The following is a 14,922-nucleotide window of genomic DNA, read 5'->3' on the forward strand; positions in this document are numbered from 1 at the left end:
CACTTTCATTACCGCTCTCAAGATATCATTGAATTGCCTACTTATGGTTTCTTTAGATCTACAATAACTAAATTGCACTACCCTATATTTTAGGTTGTGAGCAAGGATATGTAAAAACATTGCTACTGCTTCAGTTGTTGGAACATTTCTTGTTCTTACTAATCCACCTTTTTCTTGTAAAATTCTACAAAGGTTAAAAAATGCATTTTTACTAAGCCTCAATTGTTCAATGCAATCTTTATTTGTTCCTCTATAAAGACGATTAAGGAAGCTCTGACGTTCTAGTTCCCAATTTCGGGTTGGTTCCTTAAAAAAATAGTTATTATGATACCATGTCACTACACCAATGACCATATGAACAACACAAGCAGCATCTAATAAGATTATCTTCTTATACTCTTCTCTTTTACGTTTTCTTGAAGTCATTGCAGTGTCAACTATGCTATGATCCATTTCTTCTCAATCCAAACTGCATGATAATGATATAAGATAATATATGCATATATTATTTGGAGATTTAAAACAAATATCTAGGTAAAAGATGTAAAACAATGATACTAGTGCAATACAAAGATGATCAACTAAAAACAATGATACTATTAAATCATGTCTTGTTCCTCTGGATTGACGACATTCATGATAATAATTGTAACTTTGCAAGTAGTTTGAATTATCTTTGAGTAGTTGGGAATATAGTAGCAGTTGTTTGAGGGGTGGTCCTAATCTCTTTTAAAAGAATTTAGTGTTCTTAATTTAATATTAGCCTGGTTATTATTTCCTCTGGTCCATGTTGGTTTTTCAACTTGGATGTTTTTCATACTATCTCTGCATTTTTGTCGATTCAAAATTTCTTCTATATACTCCGTCTTATACATATTTCTTCATGTTTCAGGAAATCATTGATTAGGTTAGGAGCCAATATGCCTGCGAGAGCAGAGCGCATGGCTCGGAGGAGTGATTTTGATCAATACACCCCTTGTTGCAGTGGGGAAACCTACGATGTTGTTATATATTGTGGGATTATTGACATTTTGCAAGATTACGATATCAGCAAGAAACTGGAGCATGCTTACAAGTCTTTACAGGTTGACCCTTCATCAATCTCAGCTGTTGATCCAAAACTGTACTAAAAAAGGTTCCGGGATTTTGTGGGTAGAATATTCATTGAAGACTGGTAATAGTAAGTAGAAAAAGGTTCAAACATTAACATGATGGGAGAGTTTTGATCTGAATGTCCAGAAAATAGCTGAAAGAAGAATCCATTGTTTGGAGTTGGAGAGCTTGTGGTTGACGGTTTAATTCACGGGCCACTCTTTCTGTGGCTATGACCAAGGGAGCTCACCTGAATGCACAGGTTGTTTTTGTGGCTGAATTTTGAATGTACATAACCATGATAATGAAGGCAGGGAGATCTTTGTACATGGAGGATGATAGAAATGATCTCTGTCTTTTTTCTCTTTGTTTTTTTTTCGTGAAAGGGGGCAGGGTTTGTGGATTCTTTTTTGTGGTCACAAATAGGATATGAATATGATGTGAAAAATGATTGAGGAGACATGAAAATGTTTCTCAAAGATTGGATTCAAAATGCGTGGATAGTTTTTTGTTAATAAAAGAAAGTGTACAGTTCATTTAGAAAGGATAGATGGTAAATTTCTCTTCTTTTTTCCTCGGGAAGTTGGCAATTTCTTGTTTAATTTGAGATATTTTGGAGACAAGGTTGTGAAATGGAGGGCCAATGGGGCATTAGGATTTCTCCCACAGAACCCAAGTCGTCTACTTTTTCAATATAAATAAATGAGTTTTAATGTGACTCTGCAATAATGTGTTTCTTTATACATAGACCCTATGAGTATGGTTAATTAATCAATTAACAACTTAAATGCTTCCTCTGTCAAATATAATACAATATATAATTGGAAGGCAGAGAAAATGAATACAATATTAAATGAAATTTTTAGTACATGCATGATGCATACACTAAATTTGAATTTGGCATTACTTGTTGCAACATCAGGGCATCCATACAACAAAATTTAGAAAACAAAAAAGATCACATGTTGATAAAAAGATCACATATATATAGGTTGTTGCTTCATGGATCCTTTCTAATGGATCACAATATCACATTCACAAAAAAGAAGCCAGTGAAAAATTAATGGATCACAATATCACGTTCACAAACAACAATATTTATCAAAGCAAACCAAATTACTACTTCAATTAAAATATAGGAGTATTAATAAGAAGCATGCATCAAGGAATGTAAATAAAAGAGAACATAAGTTATGTAGAAAATAAAAGACAACACACAACAGTCATTCCAATGAAAACAACTTAGCCCACGCATTTCATATTATTTTGTAAGATTAATTAGATACCTCTCCAGCATTCACCGTAATAACATGCGGAGTAAACCAAGACCCTGGCCCTGCAAAAATATTCCATAAGAGGATACCATCACATGCACACGAAATTCAACCTTTAACTTCATGAGTGAAACAAAGGAGATCGTGCACATTTTTTTCAAATAATATAACATGTAGATATCCAATAGAACAGTGGACGCAAGCAAATAAGAAATTATCATATTCAGGACAAACAAAAATAAAATAAAATACACATAAGAAATGGGAACAACAGCACATGACACACGAGCAAAAGAGTAATTTTGAAAATCAAAGAATCGATAACCCGATGGAAAAGGACCCAACTCCAAAATTACAGTTCAAACATATAGATAAATAAAAAATATTTAAGTACAATAACAATTAACAGGTATCACAAAAAGGTAGATAGTTCCATTGCATTCATTTGATTCTTTTTTTGTTTTGCAGTTGTCAATTGCAAACCTGAAAATTTTATTCAAAATTTGGGTTATCAATACTGGGAGTCAGTCAAAATGTTTGTTGCAACTACTTTTTTCTTTTAAATTTGGAAAGTTTTGAACTCATTCATGTGATGGTGTTTTTAGAATGCATTTGCATGCATATTTTACTAGTGATATAACTTTTTCTGTTGGATGTAACATCTTAATTAAGCCTTTAATTCTTCTATCATAGTAAGTCACAAAAATTTCGAGCCACATAGACCAAATAAAAACGGCTTCTGCTTGTTCTGTCTGAATTATTGTCACAAAATAATAACCCAAGCCACATCAACTGTGAAATCACACCCACCAAATTAATTATGTAAGCCAATCTTGCATCACGATCACTCCCAAACCCACCAAAAAACAGAACCAACATATACACCAGTAACACCATAACTCCCTGCATATATAAAACTGCAAAATAGACAAGAATAAACTGCATGGAAGCATCGAACTTCGAACTCAAATAAATGCCCCAAGTAACAGACAATATCACCAAGCAAACAGATGAGCCCCCTCCGCTCCCAGTAGAAAGGAAATGATAATAATTCATATTTTCATACTACAATCTTGTTTTAGAAAACCATAAAAATATGACAAGGTTCATTCATGGGTCTGGTTATTCATGGCTAATCTAGCACAAAATCAATCATATTAATTCTCTTAATTTTTTTTAAGAGTATATATATGATTCTGTTACAAAGTGTAATTGTCTGTGACATGAGTTTCGCTAGCAAATCTTTTTTTATTTGCTAATAATTAAGTCATATCCGTAGTTCTCTGTATTAATGGGGTTTTTCACGGTTATAAAGTTTCAATATTCATATGGCAACCCGTGAAAAAGAATTGGTAAAGAAATGAATGTTTTGTCTGTGGTTGAAGCAAACAAGTCCAACAAGATTCTTAGAAGCATTTTTTCACATGACTATAATTTCTATTCTTCATGCCACCTAACTCATAGGCTACTGAACCTTTAATATCCCAAAGTTCTTAATTTGTATTAAGACTCCTCTCTCTCGTTTCTGCTTTTTTAACTGTCACATGCTTCTCTTGTCAACCAACTATATTCCTAGAAGCCACCGCCCTCAAAATAGAGTCAAGCTAAATAAAACTAGTTCATAAACTAAAACTAAAACTAGTTCATAAACTAAAACTAGTTTATGCATAGGTTAAAAATTAGCTTTTGGAGAAGTAATATGAGAAAGCTTCTACTCATTAGCTTATGGAGAAGCTTTTTCTTTTTAATTTTCTTCTCCTATTAGTGCTTATAGAAAAGCTTATCCAAACAAGGTCCACTATATATTCTGCAATCTGGTACTGTGCCATATATATGGATGGTGGTTTTGGACATTTGGATTTGTGTAGTCGTTGTTAATAACAATGATGCTTATGCCTTTGGGCATGGGTTTGGACTATTTGTGGTGGTTTTGGACACATGTATATTATGTAACTGGTTTCATTTTATTGCTACATGTGAGGTATAACTATTCTGTTTTTTAAAGCCATTGCATTCCTTTTTTATTTTTTTGCTAAAAGTTTAAAGTTGACACTGATAGGCATTTGAATCGGTTTACATTCCACTTGATTTGTAGAGATGTTGGTGCTTGAAAGCTCCAAACCTGCTGATTCAGTTCTAGAGTTCTTGGGTTCGATGCTCTTGTCATTCTGCTAGAAACACTCTCCACTCAAGGTAACTCACATCCCCACAGGTTCTGAAGCTATCTCTAAGCCTAAATAATCCCTTGAACCCCATCAACAAATAACTAAAATGCCAAATAAACCAATTCCCTTGAACCCCCAGAAAATCATACAGTTCAAGAAATTTAAATAGATTTGTTTCTCTATTTCTCTATTTCTCTTTGATGCATATTCACAAACATATGGTGCTCACAATCTATCTCAACTCCAAATCCATTCAATTCACACCCACCAACATATCAAAATCACAGAAACAAAATAGAAAACAAAACATAAATAAATAAAAAATAAGCAACCCTTATAACTACAAAAATGAAATCAAAATCAAACAAACATAAACTTTGAAAAAAGAAAAAAAAAAACAGAGATAACGAGGGAGAGAGGAACTTACCAGCGAGAGGAAGAAAAGCCACGGAGAGGGAGTGGTAACTCGTGACGCTGCTGAGAGGGAAAGAGAGAGAGAGCTTGTGATGGTGTGTTGAGAGGGAGAGAGAGCTCGTCTGCAGTGTGCGATGAGATAGAGGGAGAGCGCGTGGTGTGTGCTGAGAGAGAAAGGAAATTTTAATTTCTTTGCTTTTTAATGAGAATTTCAAATTCTCTCAAATTAATATATTAAAATACTTTGTAAAAATGACAGCATTTTAATTACTTTTAAAATACCCCATCCAAACATATTAGATTATTGAAAGACGATTTAATATCTCTATTAAAATATTTTACCTGGTTAAATTTCCCCATCCAAACATAGGGTTATAATTTTGAATATATATTACATGTAGATGGAACAGCCAGCACTCAGTAGTTCGCGACATTGGATCAACAAGTTGGCCTGGTCAGCTGCTTGGTGTCTGATCTTAATTTTATTATTGCATTAGAATTCATAAAATTAATATTTTCATATAAAAATGTAAATGTTGCTTTGGTTTTAATTGCCAGGTAGGCTTACACTGACCAATTACTCTCTTTACTTTAAGGCTTTTGGAGTAATAAGGTATGAAGATGCTATCAAAATAGACCTCTCCAAGAATATTGAGCAGTGTTGAACCTGCTGCCACAGGTCCAAGAATATTGAGCAGAGTGTATCTCTTCTAATTCAGGTGACCATTAAATTCTTATCACAAAAGCTGTTTGCAGGGCCAATCACTAATTATTAGTTAAGAGTTTTCTTAGATAAAAATATTTTTTTATATGGAAAGATGAAAAGAAATTAAAAACAATGATTACTAATTTTTTTTAATAATGCAGATGAGATATTACAGCAATTGACCAGCTACCAAATTACATGAAGGCATGCTTCTGAGTCCTCTATAATCTCACATATGAAATATTCCCAAATTTATTGAAGTTCGTTGCATGAAGCTTGATCAAGTAGTACAATTTTTGGTCAACATAAATTTTATGAAATATTTCTGCTACTATTTTTTTTCTTTTCTGTTTTTACTACCAATTTCCTCTTGGCTGTTTTCTAATAATTTGGAGGTGTAATTTTCTTGCAGGAAGTTGTAAGATTGGTTTTACATCTAATATTTCAATATTTACAGTCATCTAGCTATTGGTGGAGAAATTTCATCCCATCAGTCCTCTAATATGCTTGTAAGAATTTTTTTCCTCTTAAATTCTAAATGATTTTTTCACTAGTAATTTTTTAATTGACTCCTTTCTATGCTTGAAAATTTCACATGGCTAATGAAGTTCAACAAACTGGTCTGAATTTAACTTGCTATTAATCTTATTCAATTCCAACATACCCCCTGGCCCATGGAAGCTACCTATCATAGGAAACATACCCCATCTTGTTACATCTAATCCACATCGAAAATTAAGAGACCTAGACAAAAAATATGGGCCCTTGATGCATCTAAGACTTGATGCCAAAGAGCATACTAAACGAAGTAAGTAGAGCAAAAACAGATAAAAAAAAAAAATGTTAGAAACATACTAAACCATTTTTTAAATATATATTTTTATTTAATATATTTTTTTGCGGACTCCATTTCCGGGTTGATATCCAAGGTCCAAACCAACCTCTGAGATGATCCAAAACATAGTAGTCCAGCGGCCCAAAATAAATAACAACTAGACTTGATATTCCACAAAAAATCTATACAGATAATTAATGCCAAGACACTAAATTATATTTTTTTTAACAATCATCTGATAATCACAAAACAGAAGATAGACGAACCATCCATGCATACATGAACTTAGCACCATGGTAGAGGTAGTTGGAAAGGCGCAAAATATAAAATCGAAAAAAGCTTAACACTAAAGTATGTGTTTTCACTCTTGGTAAAAAATCTACCCATACTCCTTATTATTTTAGCAAAAAATATATTAATAAAAATACTAACAGCAAAAGATGTATTAGTAATATTTTCTCTAGACAGGAATACATGACAAAAAGCACTTTAGACACGCTAACTTTATATCTGCCCAATACACTACTATAATAATTGTTAGTTTAAATTTCAGACATGAAAATTAACCAAAGACATTTAAGTGCGGTTGAAGATTCATGCTTAAATTTATATATAAAGTGATTCACTTACTAAAATGATTAATTATACCTTCATTTTGTTGTGAGGACATGACATGACCCTTTTCCTTATTTTAACACGTTTTTCTTTTTAACAACTTTCTTTTCTGGTATGTTTGCCTAGTGGTTCAGTAACGTGGGTTTTACTTCAAGCTAGCTAGAATTGATTCTCCTGCCATAATTTACTTGTATTTTAGAACTCGAGCAAAGTGCATGATTATATAAATAATAATAACAACTCTGGTAACTAATTATTTAACAAAGAGAAAGAGAAGAAGATTATTGCTTTCAGTAGGAGTATACAACATAGTTGTTTCTCCATTGATGTTGCATAATGGTCTATAAAACATAGTTGTTTCTCCATTGATGTTGCAGAATGGTCCTTGCTTCTCCATGCTTGCCAAAGCTATTGCCAAGGAGTCAGGAGCAGTGTTTATTAATGTCAGAATATCAAACTTGATGAGCAAGTGTAGAACATTGATGATCAAAAGCTTGGTAAGAGCACAATATCTTTATGGCTACTTTAACAAAACACTGTAAAGCTATACTCTACTGTCTACAATATATTTCTGCACTTCATCTGCTTCACCTCTGTCTTTCATTTGCTCTATAATTTTTGTCTTTTGCTGAAAACAACTATTGGTGTGATTCTTTTAGGTTTTTTTTCCTTTGAAAATTTACATACCCTTTTATTTTTCAGTAATTTCATAGATACCCAGCTAATATTACCCTGTTACGTGAAAATCATTAAACTAGACAATTAACCCAGGTATGCTTTGTGAATGGAATCATTATAATGAGTTACTCAAGTTAGTTTATAAAATTTTGAAACTATCAGAAAAGTAACCATTTGTGATAGTTTTATTAATTTGAAGGACTCAATTATAAAATTTATAAAAAACTAGACAATCGATTACAAAAAAAATTAGTTGGTTTAAGGACTTGATTTAATTTTTTAAAAATAATTTAAGGACCTACAAATATATTACCTAATTTATGTTTGATAGTTGCATAATTCAAATAGAGATTTAAATAATGATAAAAGATATATAACTTTTTTTTAATGAAATATAGACATGACCTTTATTTTTTATGTGAAGAGGAAGTCACAAAAAACGAGGTTTATAGGACAATTATAAACACTGAAGCATGGAAAAAAGTTGAAAATCTTGAATAATGACCGAGTTGCTTTAAACTAATATATACCTTTTGTTGTTCTTGTGTTCAAATTACTTTCCATGTTCGTTCTGCTCTAGTATCGATATACTACAACGCTTCAGGAGGACAAGGTAAACAAATCACCAATTCACAACTTGTTTGAAATAGATTATTTTAGTCACAATGATTTATACTTAAAAAATTAATTTATAAAAGTAACTTTAAAAAAATTATTTTTCACAAATTGGTTTTTGCTAAACACACTCAATTAAATAAATTATTCTCAAACTTGGACGGCCAATTATTTGAGTATGTTGTATACACATGTGAATGTACAGATGGTGGTGTCTGTGCATTAAGTGGTCCTTGCGAAGAAAATTCAAGAAAATGGTGGCATGTACCGTCTTTATAAGTCCAATTTAACTGTCGTTAAAAAGTTTTATTGCAGTAGTGTTTTTTTATTTTTTTTGAATTTGTACATTTGAAAGGGAAAAAAAATAAAAAAAATTCAAATGAAGAAGTTGATTTCAATCCGGCCGACACCCCAAATTCTTTTGGATGCCTTAAGAAAACATTCTTGTGTATGAAAATAATATGGTTGATATTTGTTATTGATGAATGTCATAGAGCCACTGGCAACCTTCCCTGAACAAAATTAATGAAGGTGTATACTACAGAACATTCTCTCTCTCTCTCTCTCTCTTTTTCCTAGTATTTTATAGCCTTATATAGTTGTGCCAATGATGGAATTTTATCACCACACAAGGTAATGAAAAGCCAAAGATTTTTGGGATGACAAACATGGGAATTATTTACATGGGAACTTTGACCAAAACATGGGTTGAAAACAATAAGTCTTTCGAATAAAGAAAATGTAAAATACATTTTAAAAAATAGGAAAAATGAACAACTACATTTAAGGCCTATTTTAGGCTCAAGGATTCAGTTGCCACAAATCCGCACCCACTGCATTACCTAATTAATGAGTACGTGAAACCATTTCCACGGCTTTAATAGTATTTGGGTGTATTTTTTTTTTCAAATTTATCGGGGAACCATCATGAATTATTACTCATTTTGAGGTAATTCGTAGTATTATGAATTCTGTGTTAAAAACTGTAATATTCGTTATCATTTTTTTTTATCTGAAGTCGTATTTATTTAAGTTAATTTTTTAATAAAAATTGCAATTTTTTTATTTAATCATTTAATAAATAAATGTTTTTTAATTTTTTAGTTTTATTTAATATTTTGTATATTTTTTATATGGTTTTATTTTAGATTATATATATTTTTTAATATATATTTTTTTAATAAAAAAGACATTTACAACATCAAAGTTATAAATATAAAAAAATATTTACAACTTCAAAATCGTAAATGTAAAACAAAACTTAACGATTTTAAAGTTGAAATTCAAAAATAACTTAAGTCATAAAAATTTTTACAACTCAAGTCAAAAAAAATCCCCAGTTGGTAAATTCAAAAACAATTTACACCCAAACGCTATTAAAGCCCTGTTCCAGAGTCCGTGCAAATGTTATTAGTAAAAAAATTGAAAAAGTATTCCAGAGAACGAAGGAAAAGGTATCAATGAAAAAAATATACTGTAACAATACGAGGCAAGTAAAATGAAAAGACAAATGAAAGATCTAAAGTTTTGAAGATTACTTAGATGAACAATCTTAAAGATTAATATTTGAAATGAAGTTTTTTTTATTAGCTAAGCAAACCATATTATTAAACAAAACACCATTATAAGAAGGGCATAAGAAATACCTAACTAGTGGAGTACAAGTGTACAACGTGCAAAAGCAACACAAACACCTTACAAACTATATAAAAATCCTCTAATAGAAAATAGTCCCAAGAAAATGCAGGTCGGATAGCAACTGAAAAACACCCGAAAATATGAGAGACCAGATCCAACACAACTCAAAATTATGTCTCTAATAGTTGTTATGTGATGCGAGAAAACCGTAAGCATACAATGGATGTCAAGTGATAATATCAAATCTACAAGAATTGTATTTTTGGATTATCATAAGTATAAATTATAAATAGAAACTAAATAAATGGGAAAACATAAGATTTAATTTTTGAGAATATTTGAATTAAAAAGATAAAAAATTAGAAATAAGATAAATATTTGATTAGGAGAAAATTTAGATTAAGAAAATTATGGGATCGAAGTTTTATAGAAATTTTTGTTTAGCTAATTTATCAATTCAAGGTTTTTTTAATTCTCTTATAATGATGCGTTGTTGTTGTCTTTCAAGAAAGAGAGATGTGTATAATTGAATTTTTCCCTACATGGTGTTATGTACAATTAAGCCATTTACATTATTTATTAATTTATTTTATCCACCACAACTGCAAAAAAAAAGGATGTTAAGACGGTTAATATAGGCCTTCAACGACGGTTATAAACCGTTGTTATAGTCAACTTCATTGGAAGTTGAGACCATTAATAACGGTTACAAAATAATCGTCGTAAAAAACTTTGAAATGTGCATTTTTTCAGCTCATAATCATCTTAAAATGTATATTTTGTAAGATGATTAGAGTATTTTATGACGGTTATAAACATAATCGTGGTTAATGTCTCTTATCAATCAATATTGCTCATTGAAATTCCTTAAAATCACCACAATTAATTGGGATAATCTAGACAAGCAATGTTTACAATAACATGGTTGGCATGAAAAAAAAACCTACAATCACATAAAGAAAAGATAATTATTAGGAACCAAAAATCAAATAAATAATAAGGACTATTAATCCTTGGGAACCACAAATCAAATAAATAAATATGAAATCATAACCTTAGTGCTGAACTTGAGTCATCATGGTCATATATCTAAGAGTAAGAAAACCAAACCAAACTCACATACTGAATTACAGAATATGCAATTCGGTCCTTTGAAGAAAATGATCTTCACTTGGCACATCTGGATAAATTTCACGGATACAAGAAGCCATTAGAAATATGGTTCATGATATTAGCCAAAGGCAACCGAAAAGAACTACTATAACATTTATTTATGTAGAGTTTTTATATTGAATTGCTCAACTTGATCTCAATTAATACATAAGTTTTTAGTAATGTTATGATGACTAATTCTTATCACCTTATAATATAACAGAACTAACAAAGTATAATATAAGTATATAAGTATGATAACAATATCTAGTAAATCAAAACAACAAAATAATCCTGAGAATTATGGTCAGAATTTAAAAAATTAAAATCAAGCTAGAGCTCAAACTTATAATCTATTTTGTTAAAATAAAAGAGAATTAAAAAGGAGTAAAATGAACAATAAAATAAAATTTAAATTACACTTTAATTTAAATTCTTTTATCTCAATTTATTTTCATTTCACCCTACCAAAACACTCTACCTTAATTTCTCTAATGGATAACATTAAATTTTAGTAGAGGAAAACCATCCATCAGGCGATGGAGACATGGTTTAGTTCAACCCCTTTTTCATAGATATGCAAGTTGGCCCTACATGCATATATTTGTTCATGCTATTGTTGTCAATATCTCTTTACCTTTGTTTTCATTCACCTATTTAAGATTTAACAAGCAATTGAGTGACGCAGGGAAATGTATTCCATGCCATAAATATTATATTTGCGTGGAAGAGATAGTCTATTCACTGGACCTGCAGCATGGGTATTGATTGTTTTTTTTAAACATTGTTTAGTGGAAGATATAGTCTATTCAAATATTTCTTTAATAAAAAATGGCCTCACTAAATTAGATACCAAGAATCCTGCAAATCATGTTTTAAACCGATCTTGACCATTTAATTAACATAGTCACTGCCAACTGAAGTTGGTATTGAAATAAAACAGATTTTTCTAGTATTGAAATAGTAACCGACAATAACAAGTGATCAAGACTTAAAAAATACATTTTGCTACTGTTAGGAGTGTTGTTAATTTGTTATTGTTTGTTAAGAGGACATTGTCTAATACAATCTTATTAATTAAATAAACTTATGTTGAATTTATTGAAAAATAAAGGACAAAATAATAGTTTTATTTATAGAAATAAAAATACTAATATAAAAAGATTGACACAAGTTATATACCTGAATGAATAAACAGTTAAGTAAAACTTCGAAAAAAAATCACCTTGTAAAAAAATGCAACACAAAATATATTATTATTAATGTTTCAATTGTTGAGTCCACTTAGCTTTTGGCCATTTACTCATTTATTATCCTCCTACCCTAGTTCTCTTATTTCTAATTACAAACACACTTTGTTATCGAAAAAATATAAACAAAGAAACCACCCAATAATCAAATCTTCGCACCACTAACATGCAGAAGACGAGACAATGGACGGAAAAATAGTAAGTAAAGGCACCAACCTGACCATCGGGATTCACCCTCTGCACATTGGGAAACACAAAACTCAACTCCTACACAAAAGAATTGAATAACAATAAACAATGAGATGTCTGCAAAGCATCAAACAAATATATACAAAACATGGTTTATTTAAATAAAAAGAATTGAAACAAAAGTTCACCAAAGCAAGCAAACCTTAACAAACTGTTGAAGAGGAGCACTCGGATCCCTGGAAGTAGTCAGCAAAATTTTAGGATCCTTTTCCGCAGCATAAGCATACTCATCGTCAATGTGCGTTCTCGGAACTGAATTCGTTCACAAACCACAATTGAAACACACAATTAGGTGAAACAAGCAAAAAAAAAACTAATATAACCGAGAAAAGGGATTGAGAACTGAATTATTTACTAGTATAATATATCATACAAATAATAAAAGAATATTGAACGTGCTGGTGCTGCGAACCTAACAATCTTTAGAGAAGATACAAAAAACTATTTACATTTTAAAAATCTGTGTATTGTGATATAATTCCATATATATATATGTTCTCTTGTTTGCCTTAAAAAAACTAATGCTATTTCTATTCCCCATTGTTGCTACTACACTTCCTTTTGATTTTTTTTTCAAAAATACCCAATGAAATACATTTTCCTTATTTCTCTCCATAAGTTTATCTGATGAAAGAAAAATGCACTTTCCCAATAAATCAATGAAAAGAGAGAAAAACAACTAAAAAGTACTATAATTTTTCGAATAAAATGTGTGAATCATGCTTATACTAAGTGAAGAGAACAATATAATCATCCACCCCTTCCATTGGTTTAAGGAGCTTATTTTTCTACAAACTACATAATGAATAAATAAACATTAAAAGGCCTATATGTCGATCAATTAAACAGGCCCGAGCCAGTTCTTATAACCAAATTGATTGACATATAGGCTTGAAACGTGAATGGAGTGAATGAGAGCGGGGTGGTATGGCACTGAATGGAGGCATATTTAGTCAAGTAAAATTAGATGAGACTTACTAATAGCTCTCACGTGATGGGTGAGGAAGTGTTTTACTCAAAAGTTTTTCATTTCTATGCTGCAAAAGTTGTTTGGATGTTTATGGAAGAGTACGTGAATTGAAGAGGTCTTTAAGTTAGGAATTTTTCACTTTAAATTGGTTGAGAGAAATGAAGATCACTTATTGAAGTCACGGTGGTAGTAGAATGCATGCATGAAAAATAGTTGACTATCTTTTGGTCTTTGGTATATTAAGTTAGTGCATTAGGTAGTACTACAACTACTTAGTACTTGGTAGTATTTTTTGGTGAATAGAAATTCTTGAAGGCTCAAGCCAGTTAGCAAATCATAATTTTGGCAAACACGTTTTCTTGTTAGGTCTTAATAACTCTGTAATTGCTAAAAGAAACATATGTAAGTAACAATAAAAAAAAAATTGACAGAGAAATTGATTGTAAGAATTAGTACTTGAATTTAAACAAAAAATTGAAGCTAGAATAAAATATTCCACACCAGTCACATATATAATCAATGAAGAAAAGAATTTAAATATGTTTCATTAAGATTTTACATGTGTTTAGAGAATTCATGATGTTAGCTAAAATGGAAATGAGAACTTCTTTTTTCACGTGAATTTATTGATATGTTATACGAAGAATTATAATATAATGAATTCTTTAAATTAAACATACGTAGTAAAGTTAACACGGTCAGACTAAAATTATTATATGCACTAAGTTTCTAAAGGGATCCTGAGGATAAGTTGAGGTTGTTCCGAACAAGTACCTAAAAAATCACATCAATGTTCTTTAACTCTTTTACCAAGGGTTATATATAGAACTGGCTCGAGCCTGTTTAATTGATCGACATATAGGCCTATAACCAATTTGGTTCAAATTACTCTCAATAATAAATTTATATTGCAGTATAAGTATTTTTTATGTTAAATAAATAAACATTAAAAGTACCAATATTTGAAACTTATATCTTATCCTATAATATAAGCACTTATAGGTATTATAAAAATGAGTTGTTATCTTATTCATCCAACATTTTTATAAACATTTTATAACATTTAATAATTAATTTCAACCAATAAAAAGAATAATAAACTATTTTTCAATTTTCAGCTACTACTAAAACTTAATTAGGATCATACCTGAGTATTCCGAATTCCATGGTTGCTTTATATTGGAAGGAATCTCCATGGGAGCAACCAGAGTCCATGATCTTCATACCACTACCTGCTGGTTTCCTCACAACTAGAGTTGTTTCTCTACA

The 14,922-nt window shown here is 30.6% G+C and overlaps 1 long non-coding RNA gene across 1 annotated transcript; it reads right to left on the bottom strand.

The window, feature by feature from the left end:
* Positions 1-10,927: 10,927 nt before the first annotated feature.
* Positions 10,928-13,516, bottom strand: LOC102667050 (uncharacterized). The gene is made up of 3 exons (XR_417155.4): positions 12,826-13,516; positions 12,651-12,701; positions 10,928-11,212 (listed from the first exon to the last, which is right to left on the bottom strand). It is a non-coding gene; the product is annotated as an uncharacterized lncRNA (long non-coding RNA).
* Positions 13,517-14,922: the final 1,406 nt, after the last annotated feature.

Source organism: Glycine max, chromosome 12 (genome assembly GCF_000004515.6).
Source record: "Glycine max cultivar Williams 82 chromosome 12, Glycine_max_v4.0, whole genome shotgun sequence".
NCBI classification, from domain to species: domain Eukaryota; kingdom Viridiplantae; phylum Streptophyta; class Magnoliopsida; order Fabales; family Fabaceae; genus Glycine; species Glycine max.